The sequence below is a fragment of the Dendrobates tinctorius genome, unplaced genomic scaffold, assembly GCF_039654945.1.
Source record: "Dendrobates tinctorius isolate UK_male_01 unplaced genomic scaffold, ASM3965494v1 ptg000145l, whole genome shotgun sequence".
NCBI lineage: Eukaryota > Metazoa > Chordata > Amphibia > Anura > Dendrobatidae > Dendrobates > Dendrobates tinctorius.
The window spans coordinates 6,983,339-7,001,779 of record NW_027361812.1 but is presented as its reverse complement, the minus strand read 5'-3'; the positions used below and the strand labels follow the sequence as shown (position 1 = coordinate 7,001,779).

Here is an 18,441-nt window from a genome sequence, read left to right as displayed (position 1 = left end):
GATAAATGGAGTTGAGATACAGATGGAAATCCTGTAAGGATGATATCGTACCTGTCCAGACAAAGAAGATATCATCGATATAGCGATGATATTCTATAGCATATTGTGAAAAAAGATTATTGGAGAAAACATGATTAATCTCGAACAGGTTCATGTAGGCATTAGCGTAAGCCGGCGCTATGTTCGCGCCCATTGCGGTCCCGCACCTCTGTACATAGTAGGTGTCCTCATATAGAAAGTAGTTTTCATGCAATACTAGTTTAAGTAGGGCTATACAGAATTCCATGGAGTCTGTGGACAGGTCTGAAGAATTAAGCAAGAATCTTGCGGCTTCCATTCCTTTATCGTGGGTGATCGATGTGTATAGGCTATTGACATCTAGGGTGGTAAGGATACTGCCTGGTGGTACATTACCCAATTTTTGAATGACTTCCAAGAAATGCCCTGTGTCCAAGAGGAAAGACCTTGTCTGTTTGACTAGAGGTGTGAATATTTTCTCAAGGAAAATGGATAATGGAGATAGAACTGAATCCGTAGAAGCTACAATCGGTCTGCCTGGTGGATTTTGTAAGGACTTATGTATCTTAGGTAGAATATAAAAAACCGGTGTAATCGGATGAGGGTTAATCAGAAAATTGGCAGTTTTTTGGTCAATTGTATGACTGTCCAAATAAGTTTTGGTCAGTTCCTTGATTTTGTGAGTAATGGTGGAAACCGGATCCCTAGGGATAATCCTATAGGTATTAGTGTCAGATAACTGCCTATTCACTTCCTTATTATAATCAGTGTAGTTCATTACCACTAAAGCACCGCCTTTATCAGCCGGTTTGATTACGATGTTCTTGTTATTGTGAATAGAATTGAGAGCTTGTTTTTCAGTAAGTGACAGATTAGAGTGAGTTTTGAAGAGACCGAGTTGTGCTTGATGAGAGAGTAGTTTGACCTCACGGTCCACCAGCGAAATGAATGTCTCAGCCGCATGGTATGTGCTAGGAGGACAGAATTTACTCGGGTTGCGAAGACCAAGTGCAGAAATAGACAATTTAGGAACCTGAATATCGCAAGATAATGTTGTCCCCTCACCCATAGGGTTAGGAGACAAGCCAAAATGGGTCTTAAGTCTAATAGTTCGATAAAATCGCTTGAGGTCTTTTTCGAGTTGGAACGAGTTCCACATGGGAGTGGGACAAAAAGAAAGTCCCTTCTGTAGCACGGAGAGTTCTGACGGGGAGAGGAGATAGTCTGAAATGTTGATCACCAGTTCCGATGCTATATCTGTTGTCTCACCTGTGAGCGGGTTGCCATCCTTTCTCCTGCCTCGCCTGGTGGGTCTGTGGTACGCTGGTTCCCCCTGCGGCTTCTTCCTAAAAAACGTTGTCTGCCAGAGTTTGTGGAGGAGTCGCTTCCGGAACTGAAGGACCCATTTCTTCGTTGGTAATAAGGTCTGCGCCAGGGACCCGTAGTAGCGGATGTATCGTTCCATTTGTATACTCTGTTCATAGAATAGTCGTCTGAATCACGCTGAAATTTCTGCCTCTTACGTTCCTGTAGAGACTTTAGATGTTCGGACAGGGCTTTCTCGGTTTTGGTTTTGAGAGATGTCCACTCCGTTGAGGAGATAGAGGTGGAGAGTTGCGCTTCAATGGCCTGTATATTTTGTTTAGTTTCCACTATGGCCCTCTGCAGATATTCTACCGTCAATATAATAATGTCTAATGAACATTTATTAAGTATCTTTTTATACTTTTCACAATACTCTGAATTGTCAGAGAAGAGAGTAGGGCGGAGATTACTCCTAAGCCCCCTTGGAATCTTATTCTGTCTGTGGTACTCTGCCAGTGTAGTACAATGTAAATCATACGAGATCAATCTACGTTTTGCTTTTTCATAGTCACGGGTCCTAAGCTCTTGGACTGGAGTTCTCAAAAACTCGTTGGAGCTAGTAACTTGAGCCAAAATATTGGTGCTCGTAGCCAAATCATATGCAAATGTGTCCGTAGACATATGGAGATAGGGGAGTGACTGGTGCAAACGCCAATATAGCAAACGTAACCAGGAGGTTAGCGTGCACTCAAGTCCAATAGCGAGGTGCAGGCGTAACAGACCTGTAGGTCCTATTACCAATAATAATATAATTCACCGCACACTCAGAGGGGTTTCTTTATGCAAATAAGTGCTTATTTTTATTATATACAAAACATGTGGGAGCCAAACAAGTATATATAGCACGAAGTAGAAGCGATATAATTTAATACGACGTTTCGGCTCAATCCGAGCCTTTATCACTTTTATCGCTGTAAATAAAGAGAAATACATCAGAAAATGAGAAAATAAACACAAGAGAATTACAACACCATACAAAAAAACAAAAATAGTCCCAATAAACAACAATAGTAAAACAATATATACAGAGCATATACAAATATACAATATGGTACATGTAGAACACTCAAGTAAAGAAGGTTCAGTGAACCAACTCCATCTTAGGTACAATAGGAGAAAAGGTGATTACCTGAATTGAAATTCGGATCTTTGAATAAGGAAGAACAGAACTCCCAAGAGAATAGCCCAAGAAAGATGGCTGAAAAGAATTGTCAAAATCGTAGTTTAGTAGATTCACATGTGTAGACACCATGATGTCTCTATAAGGTCATAAAGCAGGCCATCTACACAAGGGGAGTACAATGTTTTGCTGTTATATAAAGGTGGATGTGTTCCTTATGACAGATAATATAGTGTTCAGGATGTCCGTAATACCGCAATATACTGTGCACGGAGCAGGCATAGTTGTATGTAGTTTTTAAATGGTATATATATGCTATACGATATGACTGTTGGTTACATAGGTGTCCCTAGATAGTATCATATATCTCAGTGTACTTTGCATGAAAAGGTTGCTGTAACTAAATAGTATGTGCTGGTGTGCACACTCTCAGATGATAGTCAATTAAAAAAGCGTCCCTGAAAAGTGCCACTAAAGATGGCCATGTATACAGTACCTGGTGCAGTGGTGCTAGATAGCGGCGCTCCCACGCCTAGCTGCAGTGGCGTCATGCTAATGCAATCAGGGTGAAGTGGTATTTAAATAGGGACCGGGTGGTAGCGTCAGACCGGAAGTGAACCTCTGAACCGGAAGTGACGTCGCGCTGTCCCAATAGGAGCACTGCGCATGTCTAAGGACTATACTATTAAGCTGTACACATACAGCGGTTGCCCTGGTGATAGGGAAAATAGCGATTTTTTCCTCCTATCAGATGTCAAAAAAACTGGTTACCCCTGCCTGAGCACTTTACTAAATACCGACACTCAGTTGCACAGTTGAAATACCAGGTAATTGAGCATGTACCCCGTCCGAGGAGGGGTGGTGACCATATCAAATTATTAAGAGAGAGGGAAACATACTGGATATATAAGCTTGATACTCTGACCCCTAGAGGGCTGAATAGAGAAATAGACTGGCTTATATAATGACTAACAACCTTTTTCTGTTATTTTTGCAGACTCGTTAGTACACTTTAACCCTAGGTGAGTTTGCTCCGCCCACTGGACTCTGTCTTAGATTGAGATGTTTGCCCCTGTGTGTGTGTATATATGTATATATATGTAATTTTTTTGTGTATATATATATATATATATTGATACACTTATGTCTACATGTCCATACATAAGGTATTGTACATGAGTTAACAATGTTTTGCTGATTTTCATTATTTTCCATCTACCTCTTTTTATTTTTATTTTTATTTTTATTTTTACTTTACATTTTTTTACTTTTTTACTATTATTTTTATTTTTATTTGTTTTCCCTATTTTTCTACGGTTTTCTTTTTCTTTTTTAGGATTCACTATTTGTCTAGATATCCTAACCATAATTATGCAATTTTTACTAATTATCTGTTCTTGATCAACAGTACATTTACCTAGTCTGTATCCTATGTAATCCATACATCATGACAACATTATACCGCTTTCCTTCTGATAGGAGGAAAAAATCGCTATTTTCCCTATCACCAGGGCAACCGCTGTATGTGTACAGCTTAATAGTATAGTCCTTAGACATGCGCAGTGCTCCTATTGGGACAGCGCGACGTCACTTCCGGTTCAGAGGTTCACTTCCGGTCTGACGCTACCACCCGGTCCCTATTTAAATACCACTTCACCCTGATTGCATTAGCATGACGCCACTGCAGCTAGGCGTGGGAGCGCCGCTATCTAGCACCACTGCACCAGGTACTGTATACATGGCCATCTTTAGTGGCACTTTTCAGGGACGCTTTTTTAATTGACTATCATCTGAGAGTGTGCACACCAGCACATACTATTTAGTTACAGCAACCTTTTCATGCAAAGTACACTGAGATATATGATACTATCTAGGGACACCTATGTAACCAACAGTCATATCGTATAGCATATATATACCATTTAAAAACTACATACAACTATGCCTGCTCCGTGCACAGTATATTGCGGTATTACGGACATCCTGAACACTATATTATCTGTCATAAGGAACACATCCACCTTTATATAACAGCAAAACATTGTACTCCCCTTGTGTAGATGGCCTGCTTTATGACCTTATAGAGACATCATGGTGTCTACACATGTGAATCTACTAAACTACGATTTTGACAATTCTTTTCAGCCATCTTTCTTGGGCTATTCTCTTGGGAGTTCTGTTCTTCCTTATTCAAAGATCCGAATTTCAATTCAGGTAATCACCTTTTCTCCTATTGTACCTAAGATGGAGTTGGTTCACTGAACCTTCTTTACTTGAGTGTTCTACATGTACCATATTGTATATTTGTATATGCTCTGTATATATTGTTTTACTATTGTTGTTTATTGGGACTATTTTTGTTTTTTTGTATGGTGTTGTAATTCTCTTGTGTTTATTTTCTCATTTTCTGATGTATTTCTCTTTATTTACAGCGATAAAAGTGATAAAGGCTCGGATTGAGCCGAAACGTCGTATTAAATTATATCGCTTCTACTTCGTGCTATATATACTTGTTTGGCTCCCACATGTTTTGTATATAATAAAAATAAGCACTTATTTGCATAAAGAAACCCCTCTGAGTGTGCGGTGAATTATATTATTATTGGTAATAGGACCTACAGGTCTGTTACGCCTGCACCTCGCTATTGGACTTGAGTGCACGCTAACCTCCTGGTTACGTTTGCTATATTGGCATTTGCACCAGTCACTCCCCTATCTCCATATGTCTACGGACACATTTGCATATGATTTGGCTACGAGCACCAATATTTTGGCTCAAGTTACTAGCTCCAACGAGTTTTTGAGAACTCCAGTCCAAGAGCTTAGGACCCGTGACTATGAAAAAGCAAAACGTAGATTGATCTCGTATGATTTACATTGTACTACACTGGCAGAGTACCACAGACAGAATAAGATTCCAAGGGGGCTTAGGAGTAATCTCCGCCCTACTCTCTTCTCTGACAATTCAGAGTATTGTGAAAAGTATAAAAAGATACTTAATAAATGTTCATTAGACATTATTATATTGACGGTAGAATATCTGCAGAGGGCCATAGTGGAAACTAAACAAAATATACAGGCCATTGAAGCGCAACTCTCCACCTCTATCTCCTCAACGGAGTGGACATCTCTCAAAACCAAAACCGAGAAAGCCCTGTCCGAACATCTAAAGTCTCTACAGGAACGTAAGAGGCAGAAATTTCAGCGTGATTCAGACGACTATTCTATGAACAGAGTATACAAATGGAACGATACATCCGCTACTACGGGTCCCTGGCGCAGACCTTATTACCAACGAAGAAATGGGTCCTTCAGTTCCGGAAGCGACTCCTCCACAAACTCTGGCAGACAACGTTTTTTAGGAAGAAGCCGCAGGGGGAACCAGCGTACCACAGACCCACCAGGCGAGGCAGGAGAAAGGATGGCAACCCGCTCACAGGTGAGACAACAGATATAGCATCGGAACTGGTGATCAACATTTCAGACTATCTCCTCTCCCCGTCAGAACTCTCCGTGCTACAGAAGGGACTTTCTTTTTGTCCCACTCCCATGTGGAACTCGTTCCAACTCGAAAAAGACCTCAAGTGATTTTATCGAACTATTAGACTTAAGACCCATTTTGGCTTGTCTCCTAACCCTATGGGTGAGGGGACAACATTATCTTGCGATATTCAGGTTCCTAAATTGTCTATTTCTGCACTTGGTCTTCGCAACCCGAGTAAATTCTGTCCTCCTAGCACATACCATGCGGCTGAGACATTCATTTCGCTGGTGGACCGTGAGGTCAAACTACTCTCTCATCAAGCACAACTCGGTCTCTTCAAAACTCACTCTAATCTGTCACTTACTGAAAAACAAGCTCTCAATTCTATTCACAATAACAAGAACATCGTAATCAAACCGGCTGATAAAGGCGGTGCTTTAGTGGTAATGAACTACACTGATTATAATAAGGAAGTGAATAGGCAGTTATCTGACACTAATACCTATAGGATTATCCCTAGGGATCCGGTTTCCACCATTACTCACAAAATCAAGGAACTGACCAAAACTTATTTGGACAGTCATACAATTGACCAAAAAACTGCCAATTTTCTGATTAACCCTCATCCGATTACACCGGTTTTTTATATTCTACTTAAGATACATAAGTCCTTACAAAATCCACCAGGCAGACCGATTGTAGCTTCTACGGATTCAGTTCTATCTCCATTATCCATTTTCCTTGAGAAAATATTCACACCTCTAGTCAAACAGACAAGGTCTTTCCTCTTGGACACAGGGCATTTCTTGGAAGTCATTCAAAAATTGGGTAATGTACCACCAGGCAGTATCCTTACCACCCTAGATGTCAATAGCCTATACACATCGATCACCCACGATAAAGGAATGGAAGCCGCAAGATTCTTGCTTAATTCTTCAGACCTGTCCACAGACTCCATGGAATTCTGTATAGCCCTACTTAAACTAGTATTGCATGAAAACTACTTTCTATATGAGGACACCTACTATGTACAGAGGTGCGGGACCGCAATGGGCGCGAACATAGCGCCGGCTTACGCTAATGCCTACATGAACCTGTTCGAGATTAATCATGTTTTCTCCAATAATCTTTTTTCACAATATGCTATAGAATATCATCGCTATATCGATGATATCTTCTTTGTCTGGACAGGTACGATATCATCCTTACAGGATTTCCATCTGTATCTCAACTCCATTTATCCAGAACTACAATTCACGCTACATTTCAGTATGGAATCAGTTCCTTTTTTGGACACGAGAGTTTTACAGGATAGTGAGGGTACTCTCTCAACGGACCTATATTGTAAACCTACCGATAGTAACAGTCTTTTACATTACTCGAGTTGTCACCCAAGAGCCACTAAGAACAGTCTACCACGTTCACAGTTCAACAGGGTAGCACGTATTGTATCGGATCAGGATGTCCCCAATGAGAGGCTCGACACAATGGCTAGGAAATTTAGGGACAGACGGTATCCATCCAAATTGCTGGAGATCGAAAAACAACGGGTACTAACACCCCCTTCCCCTCCACCTACAAGATATCCTAGAGAAAGGATCCCCTTTGTTCACACTTTTCATCCGCTGATGCCTAAAGTTTACTCTATTATTAAGAAACACTGGCCTCTCCTTTATAAAGCTTACCCGGACATCGGTTCTTTTGAGGCCCCTGTATTGATCTGTACTAAACGTCCCACCAATGTCCGTGACAAGGTGGTAAGGGCTGACATAGGCAGTAAAGTTTCTACTACTACCCAGAGGTTACTCGCCCCTCGCCGTTGTGGCACATTTCCCTGCCTCAACTGTGCAGCCTGTTCGAATGTGATCAGGTCAGACAATATCACTCACCCTAGGACAGGCAAGTCTTTTCCGATACGTGGCTATTATACGTGCGATTCAAACTTCGTGGTTTATTTGGTGAAATGCCCATGTGGCCTCCTCTATGTAGGGGAAACAACCCAACACGTCAAAGACCGTATTGCCAGCCATAAGTCAACGATTAGATGTCAAAAAAACTGGTTACCCCTGCCTGAGCACTTTACTAAATACCGACACTCAGTTGCACAGTTGAAATACCAGGTAATTGAGCATGTACCCCGTCCGAGGAGGGGTGGTGACCATATCAAATTATTAAGAGAGAGGGAAACATACTGGATATATAAGCTTGATACTCTGACCCCTAGAGGGCTGAATAGAGAAATAGACTGGCTTATATAATGACTAACAACCTTTTTCTGTTATTTTTGCAGACTCGTTAGTACACTTTAACCCTAGGTGAGTTTGCTCCGCCCACTGGACTCTGTCTTAGATTGAGATGTTTGCCCCTGTGTGTGTGTATATATGTATATATATGTAATTTTTTTGTGTATATATATATATATTGATACACTTATGTCTACATGTCCATACATAAGGTATTGTACATGAGTTAACAATGTTTTGCTGATTTTCATTATTTTCCATCTACCTCTTTTTATTTTTATTTTTATTTTTATTTTTACTTTACATTTTTTTACTTTTTTACTATTATTTTTATTTTTATTTGTTTTCCCTATTTTTCTACGGTTTTCTTTTTCTTTTTTAGGATTCACTATTTGTCTAGATATCCTAACCATAATTATGCAATTTTTACTAATTATCTGTTCTTGATCAACAGTACATTTACCTAGTCTGTATCCTATGTAATCCATACATCATGACAACATTATACCGCTTTCCTTCTGATAGGAGGAAAAAATCGCTATTTTCCCTATCACCAGGGCAACCGCTGTATGTGTACAGCTTAATAGTATAGTCCTTAGACATGCGCAGTGCTCCTATTGGGACAGCGCGACGTCACTTCCGGTTCAGAGGTTCACTTCCGGTCTGACGCTACCACCCGGTCCCTATTTAAATACCACTTCACCCTGATTGCATTAGCATGACGCCACTGCAGCTAGACGTGGGAGCGCCGCTATCTAGCACCACTGCACCAGGTACTGTATACATGGCCATCTTTAGTGGCACTTTTCAGGGACGCTTTTTTAATTGACTATCATCTGAGAGTGTGCACACCAGCACATACTATTTAGTTACAGCAACCTTTTCATGCAAAGTACACTGAGATATATGATACTATCTAGGGACACCTATGTAACCAACAGTCATATCGTATAGCATATATATACCATTTAAAAACTACATACAACTATGCCTGCTCCGTGCACAGTATATTGCGGTATTACGGACATCCTGAACACTATATTATCTGTCATAAGGAACACATCCACCTTTATATAACAGCAAAACATTGTACTCCCCTTGTGTAGATGGCCTGCTTTATGACCTTATAGAGACATCATGGTGTCTACACATGTGAATCTACTAAACTACGATTTTGACAATTCTTTTCAGCCATCTTTCTTGGGCTATTCTCTTAGGAGTTCTGTTCTTCCTTATTCAAAGATCCGAATTTCAATTCAGGTAATCACCTTTTCTCCTATTGTACCTAAGATGGAGTTGGTTCACTGAACCTTCTTTACTTGAGTGTTCTACATGTACCATATTGTATATTTGTATATGCTCTGTATATATTGTTTTACTATTGTTGTTTATTGGGACTATTTTTGTTTTTTTGTATGGTGTTGTAATTCTCTTGTGTTTATTTTCTCATTTTCTGATGTATTTCTCTTTATTTACAGCGATAAAAGTGATAAAGGCTCGGATTGAGCCGAAACGTCGTATTAAATTATATCGCTTCTACTTCGTGCTATATATACTTGTTTGGCTCCCACATGTTTTGTATATAATAAAAATAAGCACTTATTTGCATAAAGAAACCCCTCTGAGTGTGCGGTGAATTATATTATTACAGTCTATTCATGACACCCATAATATTATCAGGCAGGCTGCCCAGCACTATATATATATACAGTGGGGAAAAAAAGTATTTAGTCAGTCAGCAATAGTGCAAGTTCCACCACTTAAAAAGATGAGAGGCGTCTGTAATTTACATCATAGGTAGACCTCAACTATGGGAGACAAACTGAGAAAAAAAAATCCAGAAAATCACATTGTCTGTTTTTTTTTCATTTTATTTGCATATTATGGTGGAAAATAAGTATTTGGTCAGAAACAAAATTTCATCTCAATACTTTGTGATATATCCTTTGTTGGCAATGACAGAGGTCAAACGTTTTCTGTAAGTCTTCACAAGGTTGCCACACACTGTTGTTGGTATGTTGGCCCATTCCTCCATGCAGATCTCCTCTAGAGCAGTGATGTTTTTGGCTTTTCGCTTGGCAACACGGATTTTCAACTCCCTCCAAAGGTTTTCTATAGGGTTGAGATCTGGAGACTGGTTAGGCCACTCCAGGACCTTGAAATGCTTCTTACGAAGCCACTCCTTCGTTGCCCTGGTGGTGTGCTTTGGATCATTGTCATGTTGAAAGACCCAGCCACGTTTCATCTTCAATGCCCTTGCTGATGGAAGGAGGTTTGCACTCAAAATCTCACGATACATGGCCCCATTCATTCTTTCATGTACCCGGATCAGTCGTCCTGGCCCCTTTGCAGAGAAACAGCCCCAAAGCATGATGTTTCCACCACCATGCTTTACAGTAGGTATGGTGTTTGATGGATGCAACTCAGTATTCTTTTTCCTCCAAACACGACAAGTTGTGTTTCTATCAAACAGTTCCAGTTTGGTTTCATCAGACCATAGGACATTCCCCCAAAACTCCTCTGGATCATCCAAATGCTCTCTAGCAAACTTCAGACGGGCCCGGACATGTACAGGCTTAAGCAGTGGGACACGTCTGGCACTGCAGGATCTGAGTCCATGGTGGCGTAGTGTGTTACTTATGGTAGGCCTTGTTACATTGGTCCCAGCTCTCTGCAGTTCATTCACTAGGTCCCCCCACGTGGTTCTGGGATTTTTGCTCACCGCTCTTGTGATCATTCTGACCCCACGGGGTGGGATTTTGCGTGGAGCACCAGATCGAGGGAGATTATCAGTGGTCTTGTATGTCTTCCATTTTCTAATTATTGCTCCCACAGTTGATTTCTTCACTCCAAGCTGGTTGGCTATTGCAGATTCAGTCTTCCCAGCCTGGTGCAGGGCTACAATTTTGTTTCTGGTGTCCTTTGACAGCTCTTTGGTCTTCACCATAGTGGAGTTTGGAGTCAGACTGTTTGAGGGTGTGCACAGGTGTCTTTTTATACTGATAACAAGATTAAACAGGTGCCATTACTACAGGTAATGAGTGGAGGAAAGAGGAGACTCTTAAAGAAGAAGTTACAGGTCTGTGAGAGCCAGAAATCTTGATTGCTTGTTTCTGACCAAATACTTATTTTCCACCATAATATGCAAATAAAATGAAAAAAAAACAGACAATGTGATTTTCTGGATTTTTTTTTCTCAGTTTGTCGCCCATAGTTGAGGTCTACCTATGATGTAAATTACAGACGCCTCTCATCTTTTTAAGTGGTGGAACTTGCACTATTGCTGACTGACTAAATACTTTTTTTCCCCACTGTATACCGTATATACAGTGAGTGGCCTCAGTTATCTACACAGTATGTGGCCCCTGTTATGCTGCACAGTGAGTGGCCCCTGTTATGCTGCACAGTGAGTGGCCCCTGTTATGCTGCACAGTGAGTGGCCCCTGTTATGCTGCACAGTGAGTGGCCCTTGTTATGCTGCACAGTGAGTGGCCCCTGTTATGCTGCTGCTGCCCCTGACTCCCTTACAAAAAAAACAAAAAACCTGTATACTCACCTCCGTCGCTGCCCCCTGCTCATCAGCGTTGCGCTCTGCAGTGACTGTGCAGGTCAGAGAGCGATAGCGCTCTCTGACCTGAATGTCACTGCAGAGGACGCAAGACAGCAGAGCGCAGGGACAGGTGAATATGCCTCCCAACCCCCCCTTCATACTCACCGGGTCCTGGCGCTTGTCTCTGCAGCTCCTCTGCTTGATCCATGTTGTCGGCGCTGCTCTCTTCCTGGTTCAGCGGTCACGTGGTACCCGCTCATTAAATATGCGCATATTTAATGAACGGGTGCCATTTGACAGCTGAAGCAGGAAGAGAGCAGCGCCGACATATATGGAACAAGCAGAGGAGCTGCAGGGAAGGGTGAGTATGATCTGACACCCCCGCTCCCCCTTCCCCGGCCGACCCCCGGTATATAACTCGTGTATAAGCCGAGAGGGGGACTTTCAGCCCCAAAAAATGGGCTGAAAATCTTGGCTTATACACGAGTATATACGGTATATATATATATATATATATATATATATACACCCCACTGGGACAGACACCATAATAAACCAAGTGCTGTGCTGCCCCTGCCTTTATTAGTCGGGGCCTGCTGCATCCTGCTAGAAGTGCATTTGTCATCAGACTCGTTTTGGGAAAGCTGTATCCTTACTGTGTGTGTTTTTTTGAAGGTAGACGTCTACCCTAAGGAATTCCATCGAGTTCAGCCTATAGCCTAACATTAAGCTAGTAATAGGAAAAGCATTTGTTAAAACTGTATTTAGTATTTCTACATTTGTATATTATATTTGACAGTGTTTATTATGTGAATGGTCACAAGGAACATGGCTGCAATAGACTCTGATCATCCATTATTTCAAGAATCGCGAGTTCTTGTGAGGAATAGTTAAAAAGGTTATGTTAAGCTAGAATCATGCTTGCCTCTGAACCTCTATTAGGAGGCTGCATAAGGGACCATTCATGGCAAGATTTGCTTCATGCTCCCTAGACACCCAGGTAAGAAACTCCTGAGTGTGTGGAGTTTTGTGGGAGTTTTTTGTCCATCCCTATTCAGCTCATAAGTGTTTAGATTGTACAGGGACCTTGACAATATGCAATGAATTAGGGAGAGCAGAGTCCATGGTAAAAATTTGTTCAAATAGAACTGCAATAAACGATAGCAGACACAATACTCTTGGTACAAATCTTCTGTATCATACAGAGACTCACTTTTTATGTCTATCAGGTATGGTATTTTGACAGTATTTTTATTCTGCACAAGAGTCAGTACTTCTCAAGCTTTCTAGATCTGGCCCTCACTTACTTTAGCCTTCACTACAGGAGTACCTTTGTGTCCCTTCCTGGTCAGAATAGGATTACATGGTGTCCTCGGCTTATACAAGAGTATATATGGCAAATAAAATTGCATTACACAGTATATAGAGAAATTACAAATAATATTAAATCGATTGTCCAGGCAAAATGAAAATTTTACCTGTGGCTTGGAACATTAAAAAATAACAAATTATGCTATATTCACCTGAATTCAGCTTAGGTAGTTTTGCTTTATCCTGGAAGGAAAACGCCACCGTTCGAATGGCAGCAGAACTGGTATGACTTGTGATTGGCTGCTGTGGTCAGGGGACTTCCACAGTGCATTATCGATGACATTACCTTTGATACGCACCTGAAGTCACCTGACCAAGGTAGCCAATCACAAGTTGTTGCTGCTTAAACATCCATGTCTCTTTTCCGCTGCACACGCAGACTGCATCATGACCTGCACTGGATCCAGGTAAGTGTCGATAGGAAGGTTCAGCCTTATTTGTTACTAGAAGAATACCCGCTGCTTCAATCGCAGAAAATATGTTAAATTGTTGGTTATGGTAGCTAAAGGAAAATTTTCAGTGTCACCCTGAAATTGACATTTTCAGAGTGCTACAGCAAATTTTGTTTTCCACTTTAAATTTTTATGATTTTGACATTTTACTAATTTGTCGTAACATTGATGTGTACAGCAACTTTTTTTAATTTCAACATTTTTATTGATTTTACATATTCAATACATATTATGTTGTATAAACAATTACAACTATTTTTTTAAACTATTTTTTATCAAAAATGAAAATTTATGCACCTTACACAAACACAGAAAACATTTACACTCAATTAACAATATAGTGCAACCCTTCCCCTCTCCCTCCAGTGTAATCTATAAGTAGTTCACGGACAAAAGAGTAAAATTGGTTTACAGTTAAGCAACTATCTATTGTAGTGCTTCTTGGTAAACAATGCTTCTTGTTTTACCTTCAGGTGCATATATGAAAAGATTTTTGGGGTTACCCACTCTAGAGCAAGCAAAGTACAACTGTCCATGTGAAAAACACGGGCTCTCCAAATTAATGCCGGCTACTTTAAGTGATTGACCTTGTGCTTTGTTTAAAGTCATAGCAAATGCAAGTCAGATTGGGAACTGCAGACGCTTAAAATTGAAGGGCATGTCGCTTGGTAGCGAAGGAATACTCGGAATGAAAATATTTGCTCCCTTAGAGTTTCCCATAAGAATAGTGGCTTCAATGACATTGAGCAAGAGACTCTTAATGCACAATCTTGTGCCGCTACACATTTTTGGTGGGTCAAGGTTCCGAAGCAAAATTATTGTGGCTCCTATTTTTAAAGTGAGCTTATGCGGTGGCATTCCAGGAGGCTCCAAAGAATTCAGGAACTCCAATGCATACATTATGGTTTGTTCACTCTCCATGGCTGAATCAATGGACATGTAAGTGGTTGCTAGACCAGGCAGCCTTCCCTGAATTATTAGATTTATGGAGCTGACACTATCATTTTTAGACGCTAGGATTGCACATTCACAAAGTCACTGATGGTTGTTAAAATTGTTACAAATATCAGTGAAAACTTGGTCAATAAGTTCCATTATCGAAGATGTCATTTCACCAAAATCTTCCGGAAAGGAAATGAGACCAGTAATGGAATCAGTAGGGAACCTGTCATTTCCAAGGCATAGTAGCTGGTGTGTAAATTTGTCCACAGTTGTATTTTCCATCAAATGAACCCGCATATTAATAGTAAGAGTTTGCATTTGAACATGTATCCACAGATAAGAAGATTTTAGACAGGCATTCAGCTCATCCGCTGGTGTTGCTCCCTTAAGAACAAGTAATGTCTTGTAGAAGTCATCTGCAAAAATTACAACAATTCCCTCCACTAAACGATCAGTTCCCCGCAGATCTTTCAAGGTGCAATCAAGGGCTTCAACTGCTTTTTTATGCGCCATGGTACATTCATCTCAAACAATTACTTTGCAAGTTTGTAATGCCTTAAGCCCCCGTTACACACTGCGATATCGCTAGCAATATCGCTGTAAAGTCACCGATTTTGTGACGTTGCAGCGATATTACTAGCGATATCGCTGCATGTGATACTTACCTCCGACCGGCTCCCCCGCTGGTTATCGCTGATCGCGCGAGAAGCTGCTGGACCATTTCTCGTCGTCCACTTCCTGCGGCGCTTCCTGCTGTGACGACGAGCGACGTGTGGAGCCGGGCGGGAGGACGCAGGATCGCCGCGTCTGACAGGTAAGTAGCGACCCCCGTCCCCAGCGATGTCGCTAGTGAGATCTGCCTCTGTGGCAGCTCACTAGCGACCACCCAGCGATTCACCAGCGATCCTGACCGCGTCATATCGCTGGTCGGGATCGCTGGTGAGTCGCTAGGTGTAACGGTACCCTTAGCTTTCCCAGAGCCCTTAGTGATATTACAGATAGGAGTTTCTGACAGCGCTAATGCTGAATGAGCCGTGCGCCCTCCATCTAAAAGAGTGGCCGCAATTCCAGATGAGGCAACAGCCAAGGCAATGTCTTTGAGCGAATTTCTGCAAGCAGCAAATTAATTAAAAATGTTTTACCAGTACCTCCTGATGCATCTAGGAAAAATAGTCCCCCATTTCCACTGGAAATCTGAGACATAATTGCCATATAGGCCGATCTTTGGTCATCCACCAAAAAAGGCTTATTTAATATGACAAAATCTTTAAATTTTTCCAAATCATAGCTTTTTTTGGTGGACGCTCACTTTGTCCAGACTCATGGCCTGAAGTGTAGGATGCTGGCCAAACTCCTAAGCATCTAGGCCATTGACTCTGTCCCACTGAGCCAGGGGAGGTTGACCCAAGTCGTAGAAAATATACATCTGCGTATAGGGACTCAGCATGAAGCGTCCCTGTCATGCTACGTTTTGGGGGGTATGCCATCACCTATCATTTTAGGCCTCCCTTGTTTGGAAAGACACAACCCGGTCATAGATTGACAGTGGAGGGAAGTAGTCAGCTGGGATCAGTTATGTGAGGGCTGTTGCCCAGGGGCTACTGTCTCTGCCGTCATTCTACAACCATCCCCTTCTTCTCCAGTGGAGGCAGCAGAGGTGCTGCCAGGGAGTAGGGGCAGGTCTCAACCCTCACCATTAGCCATCCCTGAGAGGCGGAGTCCTCATAGGAAGAGGGGTCAGAGGAGGGTGGTGGTTCCCTTTCTGAATTGCTGAATTGTGGGGGTGTGAGTGTTGTGACACCGGGGGACACCTCTGTTGTCAGTTCCTTAAAGAGTTCACCATCTTGTGGAAAACGTGTGCATGGCAGTAAACGTTCAGGTCCGGACCTGTGTGAATGAGTATGTATGAGTGTCCACCAAAAACATCCAGTGGAAGTGTGCTGCTGGGGTCTGGAGTTCTCAGATGATTGGGCCGTATTGGGTGTCAGCCAAGCTCGGCCTGGGGACTTACCAGCTGGAGTTACCCCCAGTAATGCCCATACTCAACTCATTCCCCAGGTCAGCGCTCTGGAGATTTGTGGCGCCTCTGGAGCATACATTGTCACCTACATCAGCCCACGTTTGCCATGAACCTGAGAGTCAGGTTGTTGCTGAGGTGAACTCTGGTGGATCTAGGCATCCTCACTGTAGGTGGTTTTCAGGTGAGGTGCAACGTTGAGGGTCCAGGGGCCCCTAATTGTAAGGGGGGTACTGTCACGATCCATTTTTGAATCTATGTCAATTTGGGCTGCTCACATTTAAACTTTTTTCCTTCCTGGCCATCGGGGGTTAATGTCAGTTTCCCCCCCGGCCGCTGGTATTACTACAAGTTTAGTTAGTCTGCTGGTGGGTTTTCCCCTCCGGTAGCCGCCGGTGTTACTACATGTTTTGTTGGTCTGAGTCTGCTGGTGGTTGACCACTCCCACCTTCCTTTAAAAGGTCACCAGGTGCTGCAGCTCACTATTGGTGATACACTTCCTTTTGATACCAACTGTGGTGAAGACCAGAGCTACCTGGTGCAGTGGTGGTTCAGCTTATCAGGAGCAGTGGTGGTTCTGCTGAAAGCTGAGTTCAGGAGCCTTACTCTGCTGTACCGTGCATTGCAGGAGATAAAGCTAAGTTTTGCTTTTTAGCTGATTTAACCCAGAGGTGTCTGTTTTATCTTTCCTTTGGTTTTTGGTGCAGTTTACTTTTTTGTTTGTCTCACCTCCTGGGGAGGGGGTTGGGGGTTTAGCTCAGGGCTAAACAGGAGATAGGGACAGGTCGGTGACTTGGACCTCACTACCATCAAGTGTACCCCCAAGTTAAGGAAAGTCAGGGCACCCCCTTAGCCTGAGGAGCAGTTCAGGGGCCCAGGTTCCTTGTCCCTTGTTTTCCCACTACTGCCCCGTGACAACGCTTTTGGAATGCTTCCCTGTAAGTTTGACACAGCTCTCCATCAACTATTTTCAAATCTGTGAAAGAAGTTGGCCCGAAGAAGCGAAACGCGCATTGGGGCGACAGGGAAGCCAGTGCCACATACTTTAATTATGTAAGTGCTTTGGTATAATACCGTTTATTTACTAATCCTTGGTAGGGTTCATACCGTAATGCTATATGGTTGAGGTACTTAGTGATAGCTGAGTTGTACAATATGTATACCTAGAATCCATATGAACTTGTTGATTGGTTATGCCTGTTTCCACTGTGGAAGGTTCTTTCTAGTCCAGATGCATTTTTCATGGTTGTAACCTCTGTTCAACATATGTATGAAGTCTTTATGCACTTATTAGTACATATTGTTTTGGGCAATTGTGCAATATAGGCTCCCTATTTGTTTAGCAGTATTCCTATTTTATTCATGTTCTTTATTGAGTGATGTATATCATGTCATTGTGGTTAATAAAATTTGTACATTTGGCAATTTAGACTCATGTCTTTTGGTGTATGACTTGTATTCTGAGTTTTTGCCTTAATTATATTTACTGGGTTTGTTGGCTATTATTGATTTATTCCATGTACAATATTTTGGAACATCTGAATATAATAAAGTCCTTGCAAATGGCTTGACATAGGAGAAAGAAAGCTGTCACTGTTGTATTGGATGGTTGAGCAGCTCTTTCCTCTGCATTGTTGGGAGCAAAATTAACTCGTCCAATTTCAAGATGGACACTGAGATGAACTACAGTCGGATGTCTTTCATGGATGGGAAAATTTAGTAATGGCCACACGGCTTCATTACTACTTATATACCTTCCCATCTGATACAGCATAATCTCATCAGATGTACATTTTGGATTCTCTAGTTGGAAAACTGCCATATCACTGCTCTTGTTAACATATTTGCAAATGTATTTAATTGACTTAACAGTAGAGTT

General features: G+C 41.9%; 2 long non-coding RNA genes across 2 annotated transcripts; both read left to right on the top strand.

The window, feature by feature from the left end:
* Window positions 1–3,265: 3,265 nt before the first annotated feature.
* Window positions 3,266–5,073, top strand: LOC141049579 (uncharacterized). Its single transcript, XR_012220393.1, has 3 exons — window positions 3,266–3,525; window positions 4,649–4,717; window positions 4,936–5,073. It is a non-coding gene; the product is annotated as an uncharacterized lncRNA (long non-coding RNA).
* Window positions 5,074–7,503: 2,430 nt separating this feature from the next.
* On the top strand, window positions 7,504–9,846 carry LOC141049519 (uncharacterized). Its single transcript, XR_012220377.1, has 3 exons — window positions 7,504–8,302; window positions 9,422–9,490; window positions 9,709–9,846. It is a non-coding gene; the product is annotated as an uncharacterized lncRNA (long non-coding RNA).
* Window positions 9,847–18,441: the final 8,595 nt, after the last annotated feature.